Source organism: Callorhinus ursinus, unplaced genomic scaffold (genome assembly GCF_003265705.2).
Source record: "Callorhinus ursinus isolate GAN/ISIS: 27379988/994484 unplaced genomic scaffold, GSC_fseal_2.0 scaffold1, whole genome shotgun sequence".
Lineage (NCBI taxonomy): Eukaryota > Metazoa > Chordata > Mammalia > Carnivora > Otariidae > Callorhinus > Callorhinus ursinus.
The window spans coordinates 3,196,223-3,216,455 of NW_027397063.1; the positions used below are offsets into that span (position 1 = coordinate 3,196,223).

Consider the following 20,233-nt stretch of genomic DNA (forward strand, 5'->3'; position numbering starts at 1 on the left):
CAACCCCTCCCCAGCTGGAAGTGGTCATGGCTCCCTCCTCTGGGCACTGAGGTCACCCGTCACTGGGTCCACCCACTGAACTCCTGGGTGAGCTCCTTGGGGTCAGGGTCTGCATCTCATCATCTTTATACCAGCCTTGGCCCCAGCATAGTGTCCAGCAGGGGCAGTCAAGTTGGCCAATGGCTTGTCTTTTTGAGTCATGGGCAGACAACATCCAGGGGCCGTGGGATGAGATAGAGCAGGAACAGAGGTGTCGCTCCGCTGGTGATCACTGTACGGACTCCCTGAGTCCCAAAGAAGGAGGCCCCCATTCATGTGGCTTCCAGGCTGGGTGTGGCCGCCCGTGCTGGGCTCCTCTTGGATCTTCCTGCTCCAGGATCCTTGGTCTTCTCAGTTTTGGAAGGAGCCAGGTACCTTGGGGCTCTTTATACACTGTTTCTTCTCCTGAGACATGCTGTCCCGCCCACCCAGATCCACTCTCTGATTCATCTTAATCACTGTTCTGGTCTCCCCTCAAATGCCAAGGAAGGTGAGGACAACAGCCTTGATAGTACCTCTGCTCAGTCTAGATTAAGTGCCCTTCTTATATGTTTGCACCACACGCCAGGTACTGCTGTAACGTCTTATGTGTACCCACCGCCCTCTTGGGGGCAGAGATGGGTTTAATCCCTGGGACTCTGGCCACAGCTCCTTGTTTGTCCCCTCCTAGCATTACTATGATGGCAATCGATCACTGTGCAATTATTTGCTTACTGTCTATTTTCCTTCTTGAGTCTGGAGAATGAGAAACCCATCTTCTTCTTCGCTGTCTTCTCAATGCCCAGCCCAGTTACCTGGCTACATAGAAGCAGATTAACTAATGACTGGATGAATTAATTAATCAACCAGAGGAGGCCTGGAAAAACTCAGGAGAGACAGCCTGGAGCTGTCAGATTCAAGGTCACCTTGAGGCAGGCAAGAGCAAGCTAGAGCTTGATGGTGGCCCACCACAAAAGGAGCCTCCAGGGAACAAAGGGGTGACTGTCCTCTGCCCGAATCAATGGGATCTTATAAGGCAACACGTCCGAGGAGAAAAGGCAACAGAAAAACCCCACAGTTTTAAGCTGAGTGTCTTGTACTCTTTTTCTTTGGAAAAAATCAACAAAAGCGTTCTTCACAGAGTCCTGAAGGGGGAAGCGGGTGGCTGAGGCCTGCAGCAGGAGGAAGAAAAGTTCTGAACTGTCCACATCTCTGATCACAGATGCGGAGTCAAGGAGGAGGCCCCACTGAAGTCACACTTGGATGCCAGGCTCCCGGTGCAAGGGAGGGCACAGCGGCTGCCAGGCCCAGTGTGGGCACACACAGAGGGTATTCACAGCCCATGGCCACAGCCGTTCCCACCCGCCCTGCGCACCGCCCCCCCCGGCAGCAAACAGAACTCTCTGTCTCGGTTCCTGAGTCAAGCCTGCACAGAATTAACTGTAATAATTGGCAGGTGTGCTGCTGGCTTCTGGGTTTCAATTCACCGGGGGCTCATGAAGACTGGATGTTCTGCCGCAGCCAGTATTTAGCTTGGGCTCCGAGAAGCTTCAGCTTTCCATGACGAGCGACGAAGTGTGTGGCTGCAGCTGCCCTGGGCCAACAAGAGTTCCAGAACGGCCTTGGAGAAAGAGGCCCCTCTGGCCAGCAATCCAGTTCGCTCCTTGGGGAGAGAGGAGGAAATAGCCCTTGACCTGCTGCCCTTCTCAGGAGCACAAAATAATGGAGAAGAAAGGAGTCTTTCTGGGAATTGCTTTTGTTTCCCCCAGGATGGAAGAGAGTGATCATCACCTCCAGAAATTTTCTAGGGCAAGAATGCCCTTGGACTTGTTTCCGTGAATACCTAGGATGATACGGATGCTTATCGAAACCCACAGCTGAGCTACCATTCCACAAGAGCCCGCCACCTCCACTGTGGCACCACTATTTGCCCACTGCACGCCTCACTAATCAAGAGTGGTTATCTTTGCCACCGAGTCTGAGACAGGAGCTCGGAATCCTCAACCCTGCGCCCCAGGAAACCATTACAATGAATAGACATTGGCATGAGAGAGGAAAAGCATTTGCCACTTCTATTTTAGTAACTCAGAAGAGGCCAAAGTTAGAATCTCATCAGAAAGTTTTTTGCAAGGACAGAAGTCCAGGGATGTCCTACCATGGACCGTGGCTTTGATGCCAGTTACTGGCCAAACAGAGAATCCTTATCACTGCCCTCCAAAGTGCCAGCTCTGATGATGATCCTCAGACGGGGGAACACTGTATGGAATTTCATTGGGGACCCAGGCATGGTGGCCCAGGGCTGGGAAGGCCAATGCCAAGGACACATCCTTTCTGCTCATCACACCCACACTTGAAGCTTCTTGCCACCGATCTGTTATAGCAGGGACAGAGCTGGCTGCCAGCTGGAAGTCCTTTCAGGGGACAGCTGCCCATGCGTGGTGGCCCCCTGCCACGTGTCACCCCACCACTCTTTCTCAGCAGGCCTACTTGGGCCCTTTTTTGTAGGAACTAATGTGTAGTGCTAGGGAGAGAGGACTCCGGCCTCCAGGGCTGGGAAACACTAAAGAAGCGGCATCCCTTGGGTTGGACCCACATTCTCCATGGAGGAAGCCCTCTGTTCCCAATCCAAGTAATACCAGGTACTCCTTCATGGACAATTGTCCTGTGACCTTGGGCTTCCTTCCAACAGGCTTTGGGAAGGTGTCTCCTTCCAGATGTCCTGTCCCATCCCTGTTTTACCTTTCATCAGAGACCAAAGCCTGAACAGGACCTCCCGCTGCTCAGCCCAGGGACGCGGGGAGGATCTCCCTCTGCTATCACAAGTTGGTCCTGTGTCCCAAGGTCTTATCTAATGTCCTAAGGAGGAGGGAGGACTTAGCAGCCCCTCGCTCTTTCTTACCTCGCTGACTGGGTTCCTGAGTCACACTCCCTGGGATCTGGGCAGTCACGTTGGCTACGTAGGTCTATGTCCTCCCCTGCAAACAGGAATAATGACACCACCTCCTAGGATTGCTAGGAGGCCCAAAGGAAAGCGTCTATACAAAATGCTAGCATACAGTAAGAACCCAGTGGGTACAAGCTTTAATATGGGGTAGATATTCCAGCTAGCTATGGCACCTCTCCTATGAATTTTTGAATGTTGTAAAATATACATAATACAAAGTTTACTATTTTCAAGCATAGAATTCAGTGGCATTAAGTATCTTTACAATGTGCAACCATCACCATGATCTCATACCAGAACTTTCCACAACCCCAAATGGAAACCCTGCACCCACTAAGCAGTCCCTCTGCTTTTCTCCCTCCCTCCCAGCCTGTGACAAGCACTAATCTGCTTTCTGCGTCTATGGATTTGCCTATTCTCGACATTTCAAATAAATAGAATCATGCAATATGTGGTCTTTTGTGTCTGATTTCTTCCACTCAGCATCATGTTTTCAGTGTTCATCCATGTTGTAACATATATCAGTACTTCATTCCTTTTTATGGCTAAGTAATACTCCACAGTATGGATAGACCTTATTTCGTTGATCTGTTCATCTGTTGATGAAGAGTTGGGTTCTTTCAACTTTTGGCTATTGTGAAATTGTGCTCTGAATACTTGTGAACAAGTATGTGTTTGAACACCTGTCTTCAGTTTTGGGGGGTATACACCTAGGAGTGGAACTGTTGGGTCAGATGGATGTTCTATGTTTAACTTATTGAGAAATCACAAACACTTTTCCAGAGTGGCTCTGCCATTTTACATTCTCATCAGCAACATAGGAGGGTTCTAATTTTCCCACAGCCTCAACAACACTTGCTGTTTCCCCCCTTTTTTAAATCTGACCATCCTAACCCTCTTACACTGTTGGTGGGAATGCAAGCTGGTGCAGCCACTCTGGAAAACAGTATGGAGGTTTCTCAAAAAGCTGAACATAGAGCTACCCTACAACTCAGCAATTACTAGGTATTTACCCCAAAGATACAAATGTAGTGATCCAAAGGGGCACCTGCACCCCAATGTTCATAGCAGCAGTGTCTACAATAGCCAAACTATGGAAAGGACCAAGATGTCCATCGACAGATGAATGTATAAAGAAGATGTGGCGCGCGTGCGCGCGCGCACACACACACACACACACACACACACTGGAATATTATGCAGCCATCAAAAAATGAAATCTTGCCATTTGCAACGACATGGATGGAACTAGAGGGTATTATGCTAAGCTAAATAAGTCAATCAGAGAAAGACAAGTATCATCTGATCTGGCTGATATGTGGAATTTGAGAAACAAGGCAGAGGATCATAGGGGAAGGGAAGGAAAAATGAAACGGGATGAAACCAGTGAGGGAGACAAACCATAAGAGACTCTTAATCTCAGGAAACCAACTGAGGGTTGCTGGAGGAGAGGGGGTGGGGGATGGGGTAGCTGGGTGATGGACATTAAGGAGCGCACGTGATGGAATGAGCACTGGGTATTATATAAGACTGATAAATCACTGAACTCTATCTCTGAAACTAATAATATACTATATGTTAATTTAACTTAAATTTTTAAAAATTTTTTAAAAATCTGGCCATCCTAGTGGGTTTGAAATCATTATGGGTTTAATTTGCATTTCTCTGATGACTAATGACACTGGGCATCTTTTCATGTGCTTGTTGGCCGTTTATGTATCTTCTTTGGAGAAATGTCTGTTCAAGTCCTTTACTCATTTTTTAATTGGGTTGTTTGTCTTCTTGTGGTTTCTCCTATAAATTTTAGGTCATCTTCTAACCAATGGGGTCAGAAAAAAGAATCAAAAGACATGAAAGTATATGTGTGTGTGTGTGTGTGTGTGTGTGTGTGTGTGTGTGTGTGTTTCCAAACTCCCTGTATAACCTGGATGAGCAGGGAATAAAGCTAGTTCCTTTATGTTGTCTAGAACTTATTTGTCTTCCTTCTGGTCTTTACTGTTCTGATCTGCTTTATTACCTAGATCCTAAATTTAAAAGGCCCTCCCAATTATGCTCAGTCTTTCTAGAAGAAAAAAAAAAACCCAAATTCTAAGTCTCGAGATTTCTTTTCCCTGGCCCCAAGGTTGTCATGGCCTCTGAGAGTATGGGGTGGTGGTGGTTTTATAACCTCAAGGCAACAGGGACATCTCAGCATTCTTGGTGTGGTGATTTCTGCCTTCTCTCGACTCCTAGGCCATATCCCTTGTCTGCTGGCTGAGCCTCACACACTGGAAATGGTGGCCAACGGCTGTGGCCATATGGTCAGTCTCCTTGGCTTCATCAGAGTCCACCTGCTCCTGGTTATTGGCTTCCCCTTTGAGGTCTGGCTCTGACTTCCCTGGGGGCCTTCCTCTCAGAGATCCCACCTTATCCCAGCCAGACCTTTGGCTCTTCTTGAGCCTCACCTTCACTATAGACAGGTAAACCAAGGACAGCTCAGGAAAGCTATAGCCTCAGGCCTTCCTGCCAAACTACCCAGCAGCACTGTGTTTGTGTGGATGAGCTGCGCCCCCCCCCCCCCACCATGGAAGCTGCAGAATCTTCCCAGAGACCCAAAGAGGGAACAGATGGAGTGACATCATCCTGGTGGCTCCTAGGAGGGAGAATTCAGGATGTGGCAATCAAATAGATCCTTGAAGGACAGGGGAGTGTCTTGGGGTGGGGACTCTGCCCTCTGAGTCTCTTTCCCTCCTCAGAGCACCTGACAGTGTTAACAAAGAGGAAGTGCTCAAGCCACCAACTCCTTGAGTTGACCGTGACAGATGAAAACCTTGGGAGGTTGAAGGCAATAGCTCAGTGACTATTTACTTTTGAATTAGAGGAAACATTCAAATTGTCACCCAAGCCCATCTCCATCATTGACCAGGAACTCCCCTAACTTTTGCCCACAAAGTGACAAAGGTACAAAGTCTATATTTATTTCCCTTCCCTGCCAGTCTTGTAGGTCAGAAGAAGGAATATTCCCCTCCTTTTGGAAGCTAATTCTCCTGCCTGTGCTCATAATTCCTAACCCTTCATCTTCTTTAAGATCTAGACCTTAATCCCAGGAGCTCAAAGAGAGGATGCCCTTCTCAGATCTTCAGAGCAGTGGTTGACCAGTTGGTTTACTGCTGACTCCTAAAAGTAGAAACTGCTGAACCTTCCATTAGCTGCTTCTTCTGCCACTGCTTGATAAATGTGCTTATCCTGATCTGCCTGCCAGTGGACTACAAAATCAGAAACATTTAAGGTTCTGTGATGAGAAGGAGAAAGATCGAGCCTCCAGCCCAAGAGGCCTCCGTTGGAGCAGGACTGACAAAAGGGGCTTGAACAAGCAAGTAAGTAACGAGAATGCTCAAGAGGACACAGAGTCTAAGAAAAGGACTTATAGAAACCAGAAGAAAATTCTTTTTTATTTTAAAAACTTGGGAAATAAACTGAAAGAAGGATGATGACTGCTTATCGGTGACTTAAAGGTCTAGGGGATCAAGTAGAAGAAAAGCTCATAATATGAAAACATAAAAATTTGGAAAACAGGAGGAAACAGTAAGAGATTTAGAGGACAGAACAGGAGATATGACATTCAAATAATAGAAGTTCCAGAAGGAGAGAGAGAGAGTGAAGAACAGATGGAGGAGAAGTAATATTTAAACAAATAACAGAAGAAAATTTCCATGGTCTGATGTGAGATTTAACACTGTAGGTTGAAAGTCCCAAGTCCCAGACAGGGTTATTTTTTTAAAGACACACACCTAAATATAACTTGGTGAAATCTTGGAATTCCAAGGACCAAAAAATATTGCTTACCAAGATGAGAGAGGATGAAGATACGAAGGGAGATACAACTTTTTCTTCCTATATCTTTGCATTGTTTCACTAGTAAAAATGAGTACTCGTTATGTTCAAATTGACAAAGAAAAATATTTTAATGGGTTTCTAATGATTCTTATTTTTCTATGGACCCTCTTGACCCAATGTCTCAAGACATGCATGACTTTGGACCCAATGCCTAATTGTCTTATTTTTCTGATTCTGCCTCTCACAACATCTGGCTTCTGGCCAGCTTGAGCTCCTTCAGACCAACAAGCACTTCTCGTGCCTTTATTTTGAGCCTGGAACTGTGCTTGACATTGATATACAAAGATGAAGAAGCATGATTCCTACACTCAAGGAGCCTAAGTTGGGAGTGAGCCGAATTTGTTCATTGGGGGAGGCCTCTGGGCCTTTGCTCTTGGCTGATTATCAGAGTAAGTGGTGACGTATAAAAGTTCATGCCAATTTCTTCCATCAGCCTGCCTAGAACACCCCCTCCACCCCCTCCCACCAAAGGAAGGCAGCCAGACACTATCGTCCTGTGGTTTCCATGACAACCTCAGGATAACATTAGCTGTGACCCAGCTGGGGTTCTTCTGAGACAAGATGGGTGACTTGGTCTTCCCCCACCTGTCCCAGCTCCTTTTCCTTCTCCCTGCACCTACCTTCCACATCATCCTAGTCACGATGTATTTTGGGATTTCCTTATTTCAGGAACACGTTCCACATTTGAAAGTGGACTCACCCCCTGGGTTTGCTTTCCAAAGGCCATGGAAAACAGTCCCCAAAGGCAGGTCACCTAAAGCAGTGTCACCCAGGAGGGACAAGGGACTTGTTGAGGTTAAGAACCAAAGAGAGTTGAAGAGGACACTCTCTGAGTAGGAGGGCTCCACCCTTCTTCTCTGGTCAGGGGAGCGAGATGGAGATATAGAAAGCTTAAGGGAAGCTAGCAGGAGAAGCAGCAGGGAGGACTGTAGAGGTGGCCTCTATAGAAGAACCGTGGGGGGCCACCACCCAGGAGACTGACCTGCAGTGCCAGGATCTGCCAGGGGCAGCTCAAGAGGGTTGCAGATGATACCCAGTGAGACAGGAACATCGCCATATTGGACAAAGTAGGGTTTCCAATCACCACACGTGGCTGTAGAGCTAATGCATTTGCATACCTGGGGGTACCTGGCTAGGTAAAGGGGTACAGCTTCCCAGGTGTTCAGTGACTCCAGGTAACACCAGATGCATCTTTAGCACAGTTAGGGAATAAATTCACACTCCCTGCTTGTTTGCCATTGCCCCTCCCCTCCTTGCCATTCCAAAGCCCACCTCTCTGACTCCTTCTCCACCTGTCCAGTCAGAAACTGGCCAAGGTCTGGGGGGTTTGGGACTCTTCCTCACCCCAAAGCGTCTTCTCAATCCCAGAGGCCTAAAAACAAGACCATGGTCACCCTCTTTCCTTCTCCCTGAGATACGCAGCTTAGCTGGAGCAAAGACCCCAGAGGCCCAAATGAGGAAATGTCAAGACATCCCAGGGCAGCTCAAGGCCACGTTGCCAACCCTGGCCAAGGTCCGAGCCAAAGGACATAAAGAAACAGGCTTTCCATAGAGAGTATCTTCAAGGATTTGCACTCCTGCCCAGTTGACAAAAGCCCCAAAGTGCTGGCCCAAGGAGGGAGTGCCAGCTTTATGTTTAGTCTGGCACTGATCTTTCAGGCCTGCAAGGATCAGCAAGCTGCGAGTGTGGATTTCAAGGCCCCTGAGTACCCATGTTTATCTTCAGGCTCAGGTCCAAAAGCTCAGAAATGTGTCTGTTTCAAAATAATAATTACAATAGTCTGTCTTCAGTAAGATGCAGACTTTGGAATCCATGTCAAAGTACAGTGGGACAAAACAGCCCAAGAGAACGTGATTTGGGTGCATGAAGGATGGAGTTTAATCTAAGAATTCTCAGAATTCACATGGGCCTCACACACCTCAACAAGAAAAGGATGTGAAGACATTATAATTGGAAGAGATAATTAGGGGAAAGACTGGAACATAATGTTTTTTTGTTTTTGTTTTTGTATTTTTTTTGTTTTTGCTTTTGTTTTTTTCAAAATTGGGTGTTTCAGCTGGTTCTGGTCATCAGACAATGGAAGGACCAGCATTTGGATATTCAATTACCTCCTGAAGCTGAGGACCAGTTGAATATATTTGGTTCCGGAAATGTCCCAATGAAGCAAGAGAAAAATGGAACAAAAGGCTTTCGCAGGGGCCAAGCCATTCTCACAGCTGCAGAAATGGAAGACGAATCCCAGAACACCCTCCACCCCGCCCCAAACCCAGCCCCCACATGGCCTTAGGGGAGTGCATGAGGCAGAGCCTCACCAGAGCTTGGCTCAGTACAGCACGAGGCCCCCAGGAAGACTCCCTCTGTTGGCCCACCCGATCCCTAGGACACACCATCTCTGTCTCCCTAAGAATGAGAAATACTGAAATAACCTCTCTGACTATTGGCACCCAGGCACCCTGGCACCCAGGCCCTCACCAATTGGCCTCCCTGCCTCCTTAGAGAAAAATGCCAACTTCCCAACCACACACTGACATTCCTGGCAGAAAGAGCCTTATTATTCCACCTGAACCAACGAGAAACAAAGCCAGTCCAGAAATTTGCCTATTGGGATTGCAAAGCTTTGAATGCCATCAGTCATGTGGAAAATGTTGAGCCGAGCCTGGCAGAGTCCTCCAAGGCCTTCATGCAAAAAACAAAAGGCTGCTGAGAGCGTTCAGGCCTGCGTGGAGGAGGGATCGCTAATCACAAAAGCAGGCCCTGGCCTCCTCCAATGGCCCTAATGAGGACCAGGTGACCACCGATGAATGCGACCACACTGCGTTTGCATTTGTCAAATCTGAGATTACTGCAAAGCCTGGAATGAATGAGCCTGCAAACAAGAAAATCTATCTGTTCGGGAGCTGGAAAGAATAGAATGTGGAAAAGGCGGGGGGTGTCATCAATTACTTGTGGTTCTCAGAGAGCCAAGAATTATGCTTGGAAGTACAACTTTTGAGCATCTGGAGAAGTCTTTGGTCAGCATCCTAAGTCTTCTGGATAATATCAAAATCATTCCGACCATCCAAGCGAGGCCAGATGGAGGCAATATTGTGTAGTGTGCAAACTTGTCTTGGGCCCCTCTCTGCCCTCCCCCTGCTTCTTGCCCATCCTCCTGGGCGGGGGGGAGGTGAGCACATGCCCTCCATCACCATCACCACCACCACCACCACCACCACCACCAAGAACAGCTTAGGGTCTCACCTTCTCACCTGCCAAAATCTGCTCCTAAGAAAGGATCGGATACAACTACTCTTGCACTAATCACGGGGTAAGTATTAATATATTTACATTGTAATGGGAGTAAATGCCTTCAGATAAAGGGTCACAATTCTCAATGGGCAAACTGAGGAATTAACTGAGAGCAGAGGAGGTGGGGGTCCCAGGGACAAAGCCAAGGAGGCTTTGGAGGAGGGAGGAGTGACACTCACCCAGCTCTGCCCTTCACTTCCTGTGGGGCCTTAGACCCTGGCCTCTGTCTCCTGGTCTCAGTCGTCTCTCTAAAAGGAGAGGCGTGGCTGTGCTCACCTTGGCAGCACACACACTAACATCGGAAGGACGCACACACGCTAACATCGGAAGGACGCACACACTAACATCGGAATGACGTACACGCACTAACATCGGAAGGACGCACGCGCGCTAACATCGGAAGGACGCACACACGCTAACATCGGAAGGACGCACACGCGCTAACATCGGAAGGACGCACACACTAACATCGGAATGACGCACACGCGCTAACATCGGAAGGACGCACACGCGCTAACATCGGAATGACGCACACGCGCTAACATCGGAAGGACGCACACACGCTAACATCGGAATGATGCAGAGAAGATTAGCACGGTCCCCTGCCCAGGGAGGGACAGGACTTCAGGCACTTGAACGCTCCTTCGATCTTGACCAGTTCACGGTCAGCCAGCCAGCGGGAGCTTCTTGTGAGCCCCTGAGAAGTAGTGAGGCATGTTTATGGGATGGGGAGAGCCGAGAGGAGGTGCCACAGCACTCCTGTGGAACACTCCAGAAAGGTGGGCCATGACATCCGCTGGGCCCAGGAGACAGAGCACAAGGGGGGACGCTCACCCACGGGAGCATTTGGTGGTCCTACTGATGGTGTGATATGACTTGGGCTGGGGCTGCTCCTGTGTCCCCGGGGGAGCCCCTGACCCAGGGGTACCTGGATATTACTCCCCTGCAGGGGTTCCACTCACACTGCGGCTTAGACAAATGGCTCAGCTTTGCCAGGGTAAAGGATGCCCCCCGGAACTGTTCAAGACCATGGCCTTCCCTTTTCCTCCAAATCATTCCCAAGCAACATTATATGCGTCAGGAGTTCTACTGTCCCTGCAGACCCTGTCACCTTCGTCATACTTCTCCCTCTTCCCTCACAGCAAGAGCTCATATCCCTCGTCTTCCTCCCTCTCTGCCCATCACGCAGGATGGGCATCCCAAACCCCAAAGCGCGCCGTAAACCCTGCCGACTTGATTGGACTAGAAGTCCAGGCCACAGATGACCATTCCTAGTTATTCATAAATGTTGTGGGTTTTTTTTTTTTTATTTTTATCTTTTTTTATGAGAGGTATTTGGGTGTCTGGACAAGGGGTTTTTAAATAACTTTTTATAGCTAATGAAGACTTTTAAATATCCTTTAAAACAAAAGGCCTTTTTGAAGTTGGGTCTGCAGAGCAGTGACACAATGGACACCCTGTTTATTGGCTACAAATTGTTTACTTTGCTACAAATTGAACGCAGAGAGAGGGCTTTTTGTGCTTAGCGTTGCATACATGTCAGCCTCGAAAAGAATTCAAGTAACTTTAGCCCCATGCCACACACTCCACCTCAACTATGTGCTATGGAATGATGTTGTGTTTGGAGCAGCTTGCCATCGATCTGATTTGGCCCTGGAGTGGGGTGGGGGGTGGCCGGGTCTCTTATTACAACTGTATTTTAGGCCCTAGGGTGAAGAAAATGAATTCAGCAACTCGGTATCTTTGACCTGTAGAGAAGACTCAAGATTTCACTTGAGATGGAAGGGAGGGCTTGCAGGAAGGAGGGAGGGAGAGGGGTACTCTCTCCTCACAGGTTCTTTTGGGGAGATACTCCTCACCCTCTGACCTCCCCACACTTCCCCGCCCTCCAGGGTGTGACATGATTAAGAATAGATCTTCCCTGCTTATGGGGTGGAAGGGTCCAATAGACTCTACAATCATGCCAATGCCTTTGTCTCTGGTCCTTCACCCTCCCTGCTGTCTGCTTTGGGCAACATTGTGTCCTCCCCCCCCCCCCAGATTCATGCACTGAAGCCCTAACTCCCAGTATCTCAGAATGTATTTGGCAATGGGGCTTTTAAAAAGGCCATGAAGTCAAAATGCTGCCCTAATCCTATCTGACGGGTGTCCTCATAAGAAGAGGAAATTTGGACACACACAGAGATACCAGGGCGCACGTGCCCAAAGGAAGGTCCGTGTGGGGACACAGTGAGGGGATGGGCACCTACAAGCCAAGGACAGAGGTCTCAGAAGAAACCAACCATGCTGGCACCGTGATCTTGGACGTCTAGCCTCCAGAATGGTGTGAAATACATTTCTGATGTTTAAGCCACCCAGTCTCGGGTAGTTTGTATGGAGCCCTAGCAATTTAGTACACTGTCAAAAGGACAAAGAGCCTGGAGCTGTCTCCAAGCTTTTGTTCCTCATCATAAATAGAAATATCTGTCTTGCAGGACTCTTGTAAGTGTTAGGTTTGCAGATGACAAGGCACCTGGAGACATTTGCTACATAACTGCGAATGTTAACATTGTTACTACTTTGAGAGACCAATCAGTGTTTATATGTCCTTCCTAGAATCTCTCTCTATTGATTTGATGATTTACTACAAAAGAATTTAGTGCTGTTGGCAACCCTGGAGATCTCATCCTTGTTGCGCATTTCCAGGGGGCCCAATCACGCTGTTTGTCGTCCCTACACCAATCCCCTCTTCATGACTTTACATCCTCACCAATTTCACAGAAAATCAGTATTTCACAGTAATCATCAGCAAGACAAAGGTTTGTTGAAGGTCTATATAAATTATATCCACAAAGCTATTCACCTTCATGTCAAACTCTAAGAAATAAGTCAGGTGTGATTTTTGCCCTGATATAATCTGTTTTCTGTCGCAAAGAAATATTTTTTTTTTTTTTTTTAAGTATTGGTGATTCTGCTCTCCTACGTGTGCTTTGTGACATGCTGGTGAGGCAAGTCTTGTACACTGAGCCCTCTGTGATGTAGTAGGGGGCTTCCGGGGACACTGTGGCCACACTTAATGACAGGTTACATCCTTCACCAACAGTCTTGGCTGTTGATCTACTTTTAGCTTGCTTGTCTTTGGAAACACTGGACTTTGACCACCTCTGAATTTAAACCTCCAATCTGATACATTAGACTCTCCCCCAGGGCTCTCCCATCCAACACTGGCGTGGATCCTGGCCGCATACCACTCCTCTCCCTTAATATCTCTAAATGAAAAGACCCTCTTAGCCCTCAGTGTCTGATGGCCACAGAGTCTCTGCCTGGCTTTTGGACTAATCTTTCTATAAACACTCCGGCCCTGCAAAGTTAGCTCACCGCAGGAGCTATTTGAGCTTTCTAAGTGAGATGGGCACAACAAAAAAATTGGTCAATGGTACCAGCAGAGATAAATGTACGGTATTATATTTAATTAATGTTTTTCAACGGTTAAGATGCTCTCACTCCTGGCTGATAACGTCACCCTCAGGAGTGTAGAGAAGGCAATGGCCATGAAAAGAGAGTTGTCTTCTTCTATATTAGCCATAGCTGTCTTCGAGAACTACTGCCCTCCAGATCTGATGCCTTTCCCTCCCTCCACACCAGCTCCTTTCTAACATTACAAAACCATCTTCTCCTGAGCCCCCTGTCTTCCCCAGCGGGCCATTTCTCACAGCCAGCATTCTTTTTTAAACACTTAATTTTTCAATTTGTATTGAGATATAATTGACATGTCACCTTGTAGAAGTTTGAGGTGTATAGCATGCTTAATTGGTACGTTTATATATTGCAATATGGTTACCACCAGAGCGTTAGCTAGTGCCTCTTTCGTGTCATATAATGATCATTTCTCTTTGTGGTGAGAACAGTTAAGATCTCGTCTCTCAGCAACTTTGAACTTTACTATATAGTATTGCTAACTATATAATCTCTATGCTGTGCATTAGATTTCCGGGACTTTTTTATCTGCCAGAGGCAAGTTCATACCCTGAAATAACATTTCCCAGTTCCCTCACCCCTGCCCCCCCAGCCCTTGGTAACCACCATTCTACTCTCTGTTTTTACGAGTTCTGCTGTTTTTCGATTCCGTATATAAGTGAGATCATACAGTTTACGTCTTTCTCTGTTGAATTTCACTTCACAGAATGCCCTCAAGATCCAGCCATATCTCAAATGGCAAGATATCCTCCATTCTCCTGGCTGGGTGACATCCCACTGTATGTGTCTGCCACGTCTTCGTGGCCAAGGTTCCTGATCACAGGGTTGTTACCCACCACCACACCTCATAGCCCTGTGTTTGTTCCTGAATGTCTGAAGCCTGATTGCCCCATCCTACCACTCACCAAAGGAAACTCTCAGTCCCAAGGCCAAAGGCTGAGCCCCCGGGGCAAACCTCCCCCCCCCCCCCCCCCCCCGGGGGAAGGAAGCAGAAGCACCCGGCTACCGGCAGGAGGATGAGGGGCCAGGCCTGGCTGAGATGTTCAGCCTCGTGGGAAATTACAGAATCATGTGCAGTGAGCTTCCAGGCATCCACACCACAGCTGGAGACAAGCACCTGCCTGCCAGACGGGTCGCTTCCTCTCCCTCTCTGTGACCCACAGCTTCTGCCACCCCGTATCAGCCCACCCCAATGTACCAGCCTACCCTCCATCTCCCACCTGCTCTCAGGCTGCCCCACCCCTCCCCTACACCTTTCCACACCCTTCAGAGACCTCAGAGCCCACTCTACACTGAGCGCCACTGAATACTTAACTTTGGCCAAGTAATTGCATATTATTCTGTCCTCACAGCAAACCTACACGTTAGGTACTGTTGCCACCCTCGTTCCCATTTCACAGGCAAGAAAACTGAGTCCCTGAGAGAGTCAACTATACTTGCCCAGGGGTCACTCTTTTTATTTATTTATTTATTTATTTATTTATTTATTTATTTATTTATTAAGATTTTATTTATTTATTTGAGAGACAGTGAGAGAGAGAGAGCGAGCACATGAGAGGGGGGAGGGTCAGAGGGAGAAGCAGACTCCCTGCTGAGCAGGGAGCCTGATGCGGGACTCGATCCCGGGACTCCAGGATCACGACCTGAGCCGAAGGCAGTCGATTAACCAACTGAGCCACCCAGGCGCCCAGGGGTCACTCTTTTTAAAAAGTAGCAGAGCTAGAACTCAGTCGCAAGAAGTCTGGCTCCGTGGGGCCTGTCCAGCCTCATGTCTGAGTCTGTGTCGCTCTTACTATCTGTGTCTGCTCAGCTGCATGGCCCTTGGGCAAAGAAGACTCCCCAATCCAAGGCAAAGTTGGACCAGAGGGGCGGTCCTCCTCCAGGGAGCTCTGAGCAGTCTGGAGAAGACCTTGACATTGGCGGCTGAGCCCTTACTCTCCCTCCTGAATTCTGTTCCATCCCTACTTCTGCCCTGCCCCCACCCACTTCAAACCAGCTCTGCTGCACCCACTTTTCCTGTTGAGTTGCCACCATGGGAGAGGAACCCAATTTTGTCCCCAAAATGCAGAAAAGAGGAGCAGTTATGTCACAGACTTCGAGTGGATTGCCCAGTTTCAATTCTGTCCCCACCACTTATTCGCTGTGTGGCTTGGGACAAGTTACTGAACCTCTCTGTCCCTGGGACTCCACGTCTGTAAAACGGGGATGATAACAGCACATCCTTCTCGAGGAGATTGTGAAGACGAAGCAGCATGGTATGAACACTGAATAAGCATTTGCTCTCACTGTTTGCACTCACAGTCTTTAGGAAATACCCCTTCTTTTAGAGGTAATATTTTGGTGGGAGGCTCTTAAAGGGGGAAAACACTCAAAAGAGCTGAAGAAATACAGCACGCACTGTAGAATTCCAGGCACCCTGGAAGGCCAAGGGTCCTTCCTTGCACGCCCCAAATCATATCACCCCCATGCCCTGACTATGCTCACAGTGCAAGTAATAGCCACCAAGCCGGTTTGCACTAAGGGGCCCATCGCCTCTCACCAACACTTACTCAAAGTTTGTGTTAGTTTGATACGTGCAGGGGAGGTGTCCGTGCTGCTAAAAAGAGCTCCATGAAAGACTCACCTCTGTAGTGGTGCAGTGGTGACCATTAACCCAGAAAGTCAATGAGGGAGGGGCAGGGCCCAGCCCCTGCTAGCTTGCTTGGCCTTGCATGAATTCTGTGGGGAGCAGGGCAGAGTGGGGATCAGGGCAGAGGGGGCTGTGTAGAGGGAGAGAGATCAGCTCTGGAGCTTCCCCTCCCCTTTCTTCTGCTGTGCACAGTTGGACCTGTTACTGGTCCCAATCACAACGCCTTGTTTATTGATTCCGTGGGCTCAGGACCAGAGCATGATGAATATCACTTTTCCACTGGGGCTAAAGTCACAGGGCCAAGAGACTGAGGCAGTCATCCAGAAAACAAAATTGTTTTTGTCTGAATGTGCCATTGGACATACCCTGTAAAACAGGCTTTTCAGGTGATTATGGAACTTAAAGCAAAGCCAGGCTCTTGCTTGAATTATCCGCATAATTGCCCTTGTTCTCCAGGGTGTCCATGCAGATGGGACCTCGGAAACCTCCAGCTCATCTAAGGGAGCCTCTGAAGTCAGGCAACGATTGTAAGGATGCCAATTTAATAAAGGGAGAACTAGGCTCTGCTGAGCCTCCAGCTGTAGCAACAGCCTGGTGTTTAAGGACTTGTGTTTAAGGACTTCCTTTGGCAGAGGTTTGATGAATGTTTTTATTGCTGGTTGTCCACAATAATCCTGGAAGGTGTAGTTCCTGCCTTGAGGATCATCTTGGTCCCTGAACAAGCTTGTCATCTGGGATGTCTTTCTCTGCTGGACGATCCCCTGTTCCTCTCCTTCTGAGGGTGTCCACGGCGGGCGGTTCCTGAGGTCAGCCATCTGCACCGCAGTGACCAAACTGGCTGCTATCTTGCAGTCAGTGTACTTCCTCTGACACACCTTTCTGGTCCCTGCCTTTGGCTAGCTGGGCAGAGTTACCCGCCCCTGGGGCATCCAGACTATCCAAGCACATGACCACCCCCACCAAGGCAGCGGCCAGGACCCCAGCAGAAAACAAGTGGCCTGGCAAGATAAGATCATTCAAGGAGGGGATAATTACAAAGGTGTGGGCTGGCTGACCAGCACCTCAAGGGGTGGTGCAGGAATGCAGCATTGGCGCTGGCTTGTCTCCTCCATCTACCTGACTGAGCGAGGGAAAGAGTTGGTCCCTAGAACATGGAACATGAGGGTCATGTGGAGCAGGCCACCTCGAGAAGAGCGATGAGGGACAAAGCCTGCCAAGACCATTTTACAGTGAGGGGCCAGGGAAGTCAGACCAGGTGCCACCCCACTGCCGGCCTCTGATCTTAGGTTGAGCACCCTGCTAGGAAACGCAAGTGGAAGGCAGAGTCTCTTCCATCCCATCTATGAGCCCATATAGGTCAGGCCCTCAGGGCAGAGAGCAGGGGTGGAGGAGGGTGGGGGGTGCATGCAGCAAGGTGAAGAGAGGGATTTTGCAAACATAGAAATCAAAATTCCATTATAAAGGAACCCAGCTTGGAAGTTCAGGATTGAATTTCCTTGGGTGTTGTAACCACAGCCTACATCCCAACAGGGGTCAGTTGGTATAGAACCTAAAACCTGCTGTCTTGATTAGGCTGAGAGGATCCTTTGACTTTGGTTCTGATAAGTTATTATCAACTTGGGAAGGTAGAGAAATTACTGTCTTGTATAGTTACTGAAATCTCAGGAACGGATCAAAATAAAAATAAGTAGAAAAATAATGAAGAAAGAACTCCATGGTACTAGTACTTTTATCAGGCAAATTTGATTAAAGAAGTTTGTAATCAATGTTTAAATATCAGGGAATTTTTTCATTTGGGAATTCCTAAGTTTTACGTTATTGGTTAGGTAAGTGGTGTTTGGATTTTTAGGAGAACAATATTTAATAGGCTTATGAGATTAATAAATTGTGCACTAGATTAAGCACACATAGCATTGAGTGTTTCTCTTTATGCTCAAAGCCATTGGACGTTCACAAGGCCATTCTCATGTGACTATGGACCTCGCCACGTAAGGTCCAACCCAAGTTCCTTCATGTCTGTGACGCATTCATGGATTCTTCCAGGGATTTCTTATTTTCTCATTCTTTTGCTACTACACCCTCTTTTTGGTCTCTGATATGTAACCTAGTTCTTGCCCTGTTATTATTTGGAGTATGTATGACTTGACTCCCCAACTAGACTTGTAACCTCTGGGAAACAAGCCCTTCTCCAGGAGCAATCTTCATCATTTCTTTTCCTTTTTCCATTTCTCCAAGCCCAGTGCTAGACATATATTAGGTACTCACCACATGTGTGTTATGTGGTTATTTGTTTTTAGACATGTGTGGAATGATGCTATTGCACTAGAGATACCCCTGTAAAAAAATCAAAGTTTTTTTGTCAAAGAAGGAGTTAATATAGAGGACCCAGATATGGCCGGCTTGAGTATTCAGTAATGAGAATGTTTTATTGGTCCTTCCATAACTTCCATAAAAATACTTTCTCAATTCTAGGGTGATCTCTGTATCCTTTCCCCACATCACCATCACCATCATGCACAAACACCCACTTGACACCATGGATTTTTTAGGTTCTGGGCCTCTCTAAAGGTGTAAGGCACAACTTCTTCTTTTGAGGAGGCTCAAACCTTGTTAACAGAATTCATCTATTAAGAAAATGTCTGATGAATATCTACTGTGTGTCCAGCACTGTGCTAGATCCTGGGAATACAGCCGTGAAAGAGGCAGAGTCCTTGCACCCTTAGAAGGTCATGATCTAGTCAGTATCTCACAAAATAATACCAAGCAGCCCATGTTTAGTGAGATGTGGGTGAAGATAAGTGCTCTAGGACTTGAGAAGGAAGCCATTGCGGACTGACAAAGTAGTCGGGCAAGTTCCACAAAAGAGGTGGCAGGGTGGTGGGGTAGCCCCACGCGGATCAAGAGCGGGTGGAGGCAGGAGATGTCCTCTTACTCTATGGGGGCGGACAAGGTAATAAGAGAGGTAGAAGTGGATTTCGGTTTGGGCCATGCTACCTGGGAGGCGCCATCACCTCAAGAGAAGTGCTGAGAGTGAAACCCTTCAGAAGTGATAGGACCACACCAGAGCTGACTGAGAGCCATCTTGGAAAGGATGTCAGGGAGTCAGGTCCCCGTCAAGGGTTGGGAGAAGAGGACAACGTGATGTTAGAAGTAGTGGTTTTAGTACCGGACATTCCTTTATGCTCACCAGCTCCTTCTTCTATTCTGTAAACTGGAGCATCCCAAAGAGAGGATTTCAAAATCTGACCCAGCCAAGGTGGAGGTGGGTTGTGGAGCAGGATGGGAATGACAGAAATGTCCAAGAGCATGAGGAATCCATGAGCGAGACGCTACTCTTCTTTAAGAGGAATTACTTCTCATGAGCATTCCTGAAAGGGAGCAAGCCAAGGTGGGGGGGGGGTGTGCCTCCACGCCAAGCATGAGTACTAGAGAAGCCAAAGCTGGGTGGCATGTCACCAGGCAAATGGCCCAGTCACATGTTACGGTTTCCCTGCACCCGTGTCCGTGCTGAGAGTAGCTGGATATTTCCCATGTGTCCCAGAGTAGCACAGAAGTAACAGAGAGAGAGAGAGAGAGAGAGAGAGAGCCAATTCTGACAAGAGCTCAGGGGGGGCCAGGAGGACACCGTGGTGACATACATTGCTGAGGACAGGGACCTGACAGGAATGACAGAAGCCCCAGGGTGTGCCAGTGTGTGAGTGCCCGAGGATGATGAATGGTAACCGGATCCCCACCCCCTCCCCGCCCCTCCATTTCAGCATCAGAATCCCAGGGGAAGGAGTGAACAGGGCAGCGGAAGGATCTGAGATGACCCCGAGTTCACCAAATTTCAGTTTCCACTACCTGGCAAAATGAGAGCTTGAAATAGAATGCAAAAGTCGTTATTTTGAAAATTAAAATAATGAACATCTCTGAGTTTGTGATCTGAGATCTGTGCCACATATTTAAGAACAAAAGGAAAAGTAGAGATACTGAAATAAACACCAGAAAGTGGGACAAAAACCAAAAGAGACAGGCGATGTCA

At 48.0% G+C, this 20,233-nt stretch overlaps 1 protein-coding gene across 1 annotated transcript in view; it reads right to left on the reverse strand.

Annotated features, from left to right (window-relative positions):
* The window catches only part of KCNE2 (potassium voltage-gated channel subfamily E regulatory subunit 2), a 36,010-nt gene extending 19,701 nt beyond the window's left edge, over window positions 1-16,309 (reverse strand). The window contains exon 1 of the mRNA XM_073893942.1: window positions 16,204-16,309. The gene's annotated coding sequence lies outside the window, so the exon portion shown is untranslated. The remainder of the gene's footprint in view (window positions 1-16,203) is intronic.
* Between the last annotated feature and the right edge of the window lie 3,924 nt (window positions 16,310-20,233).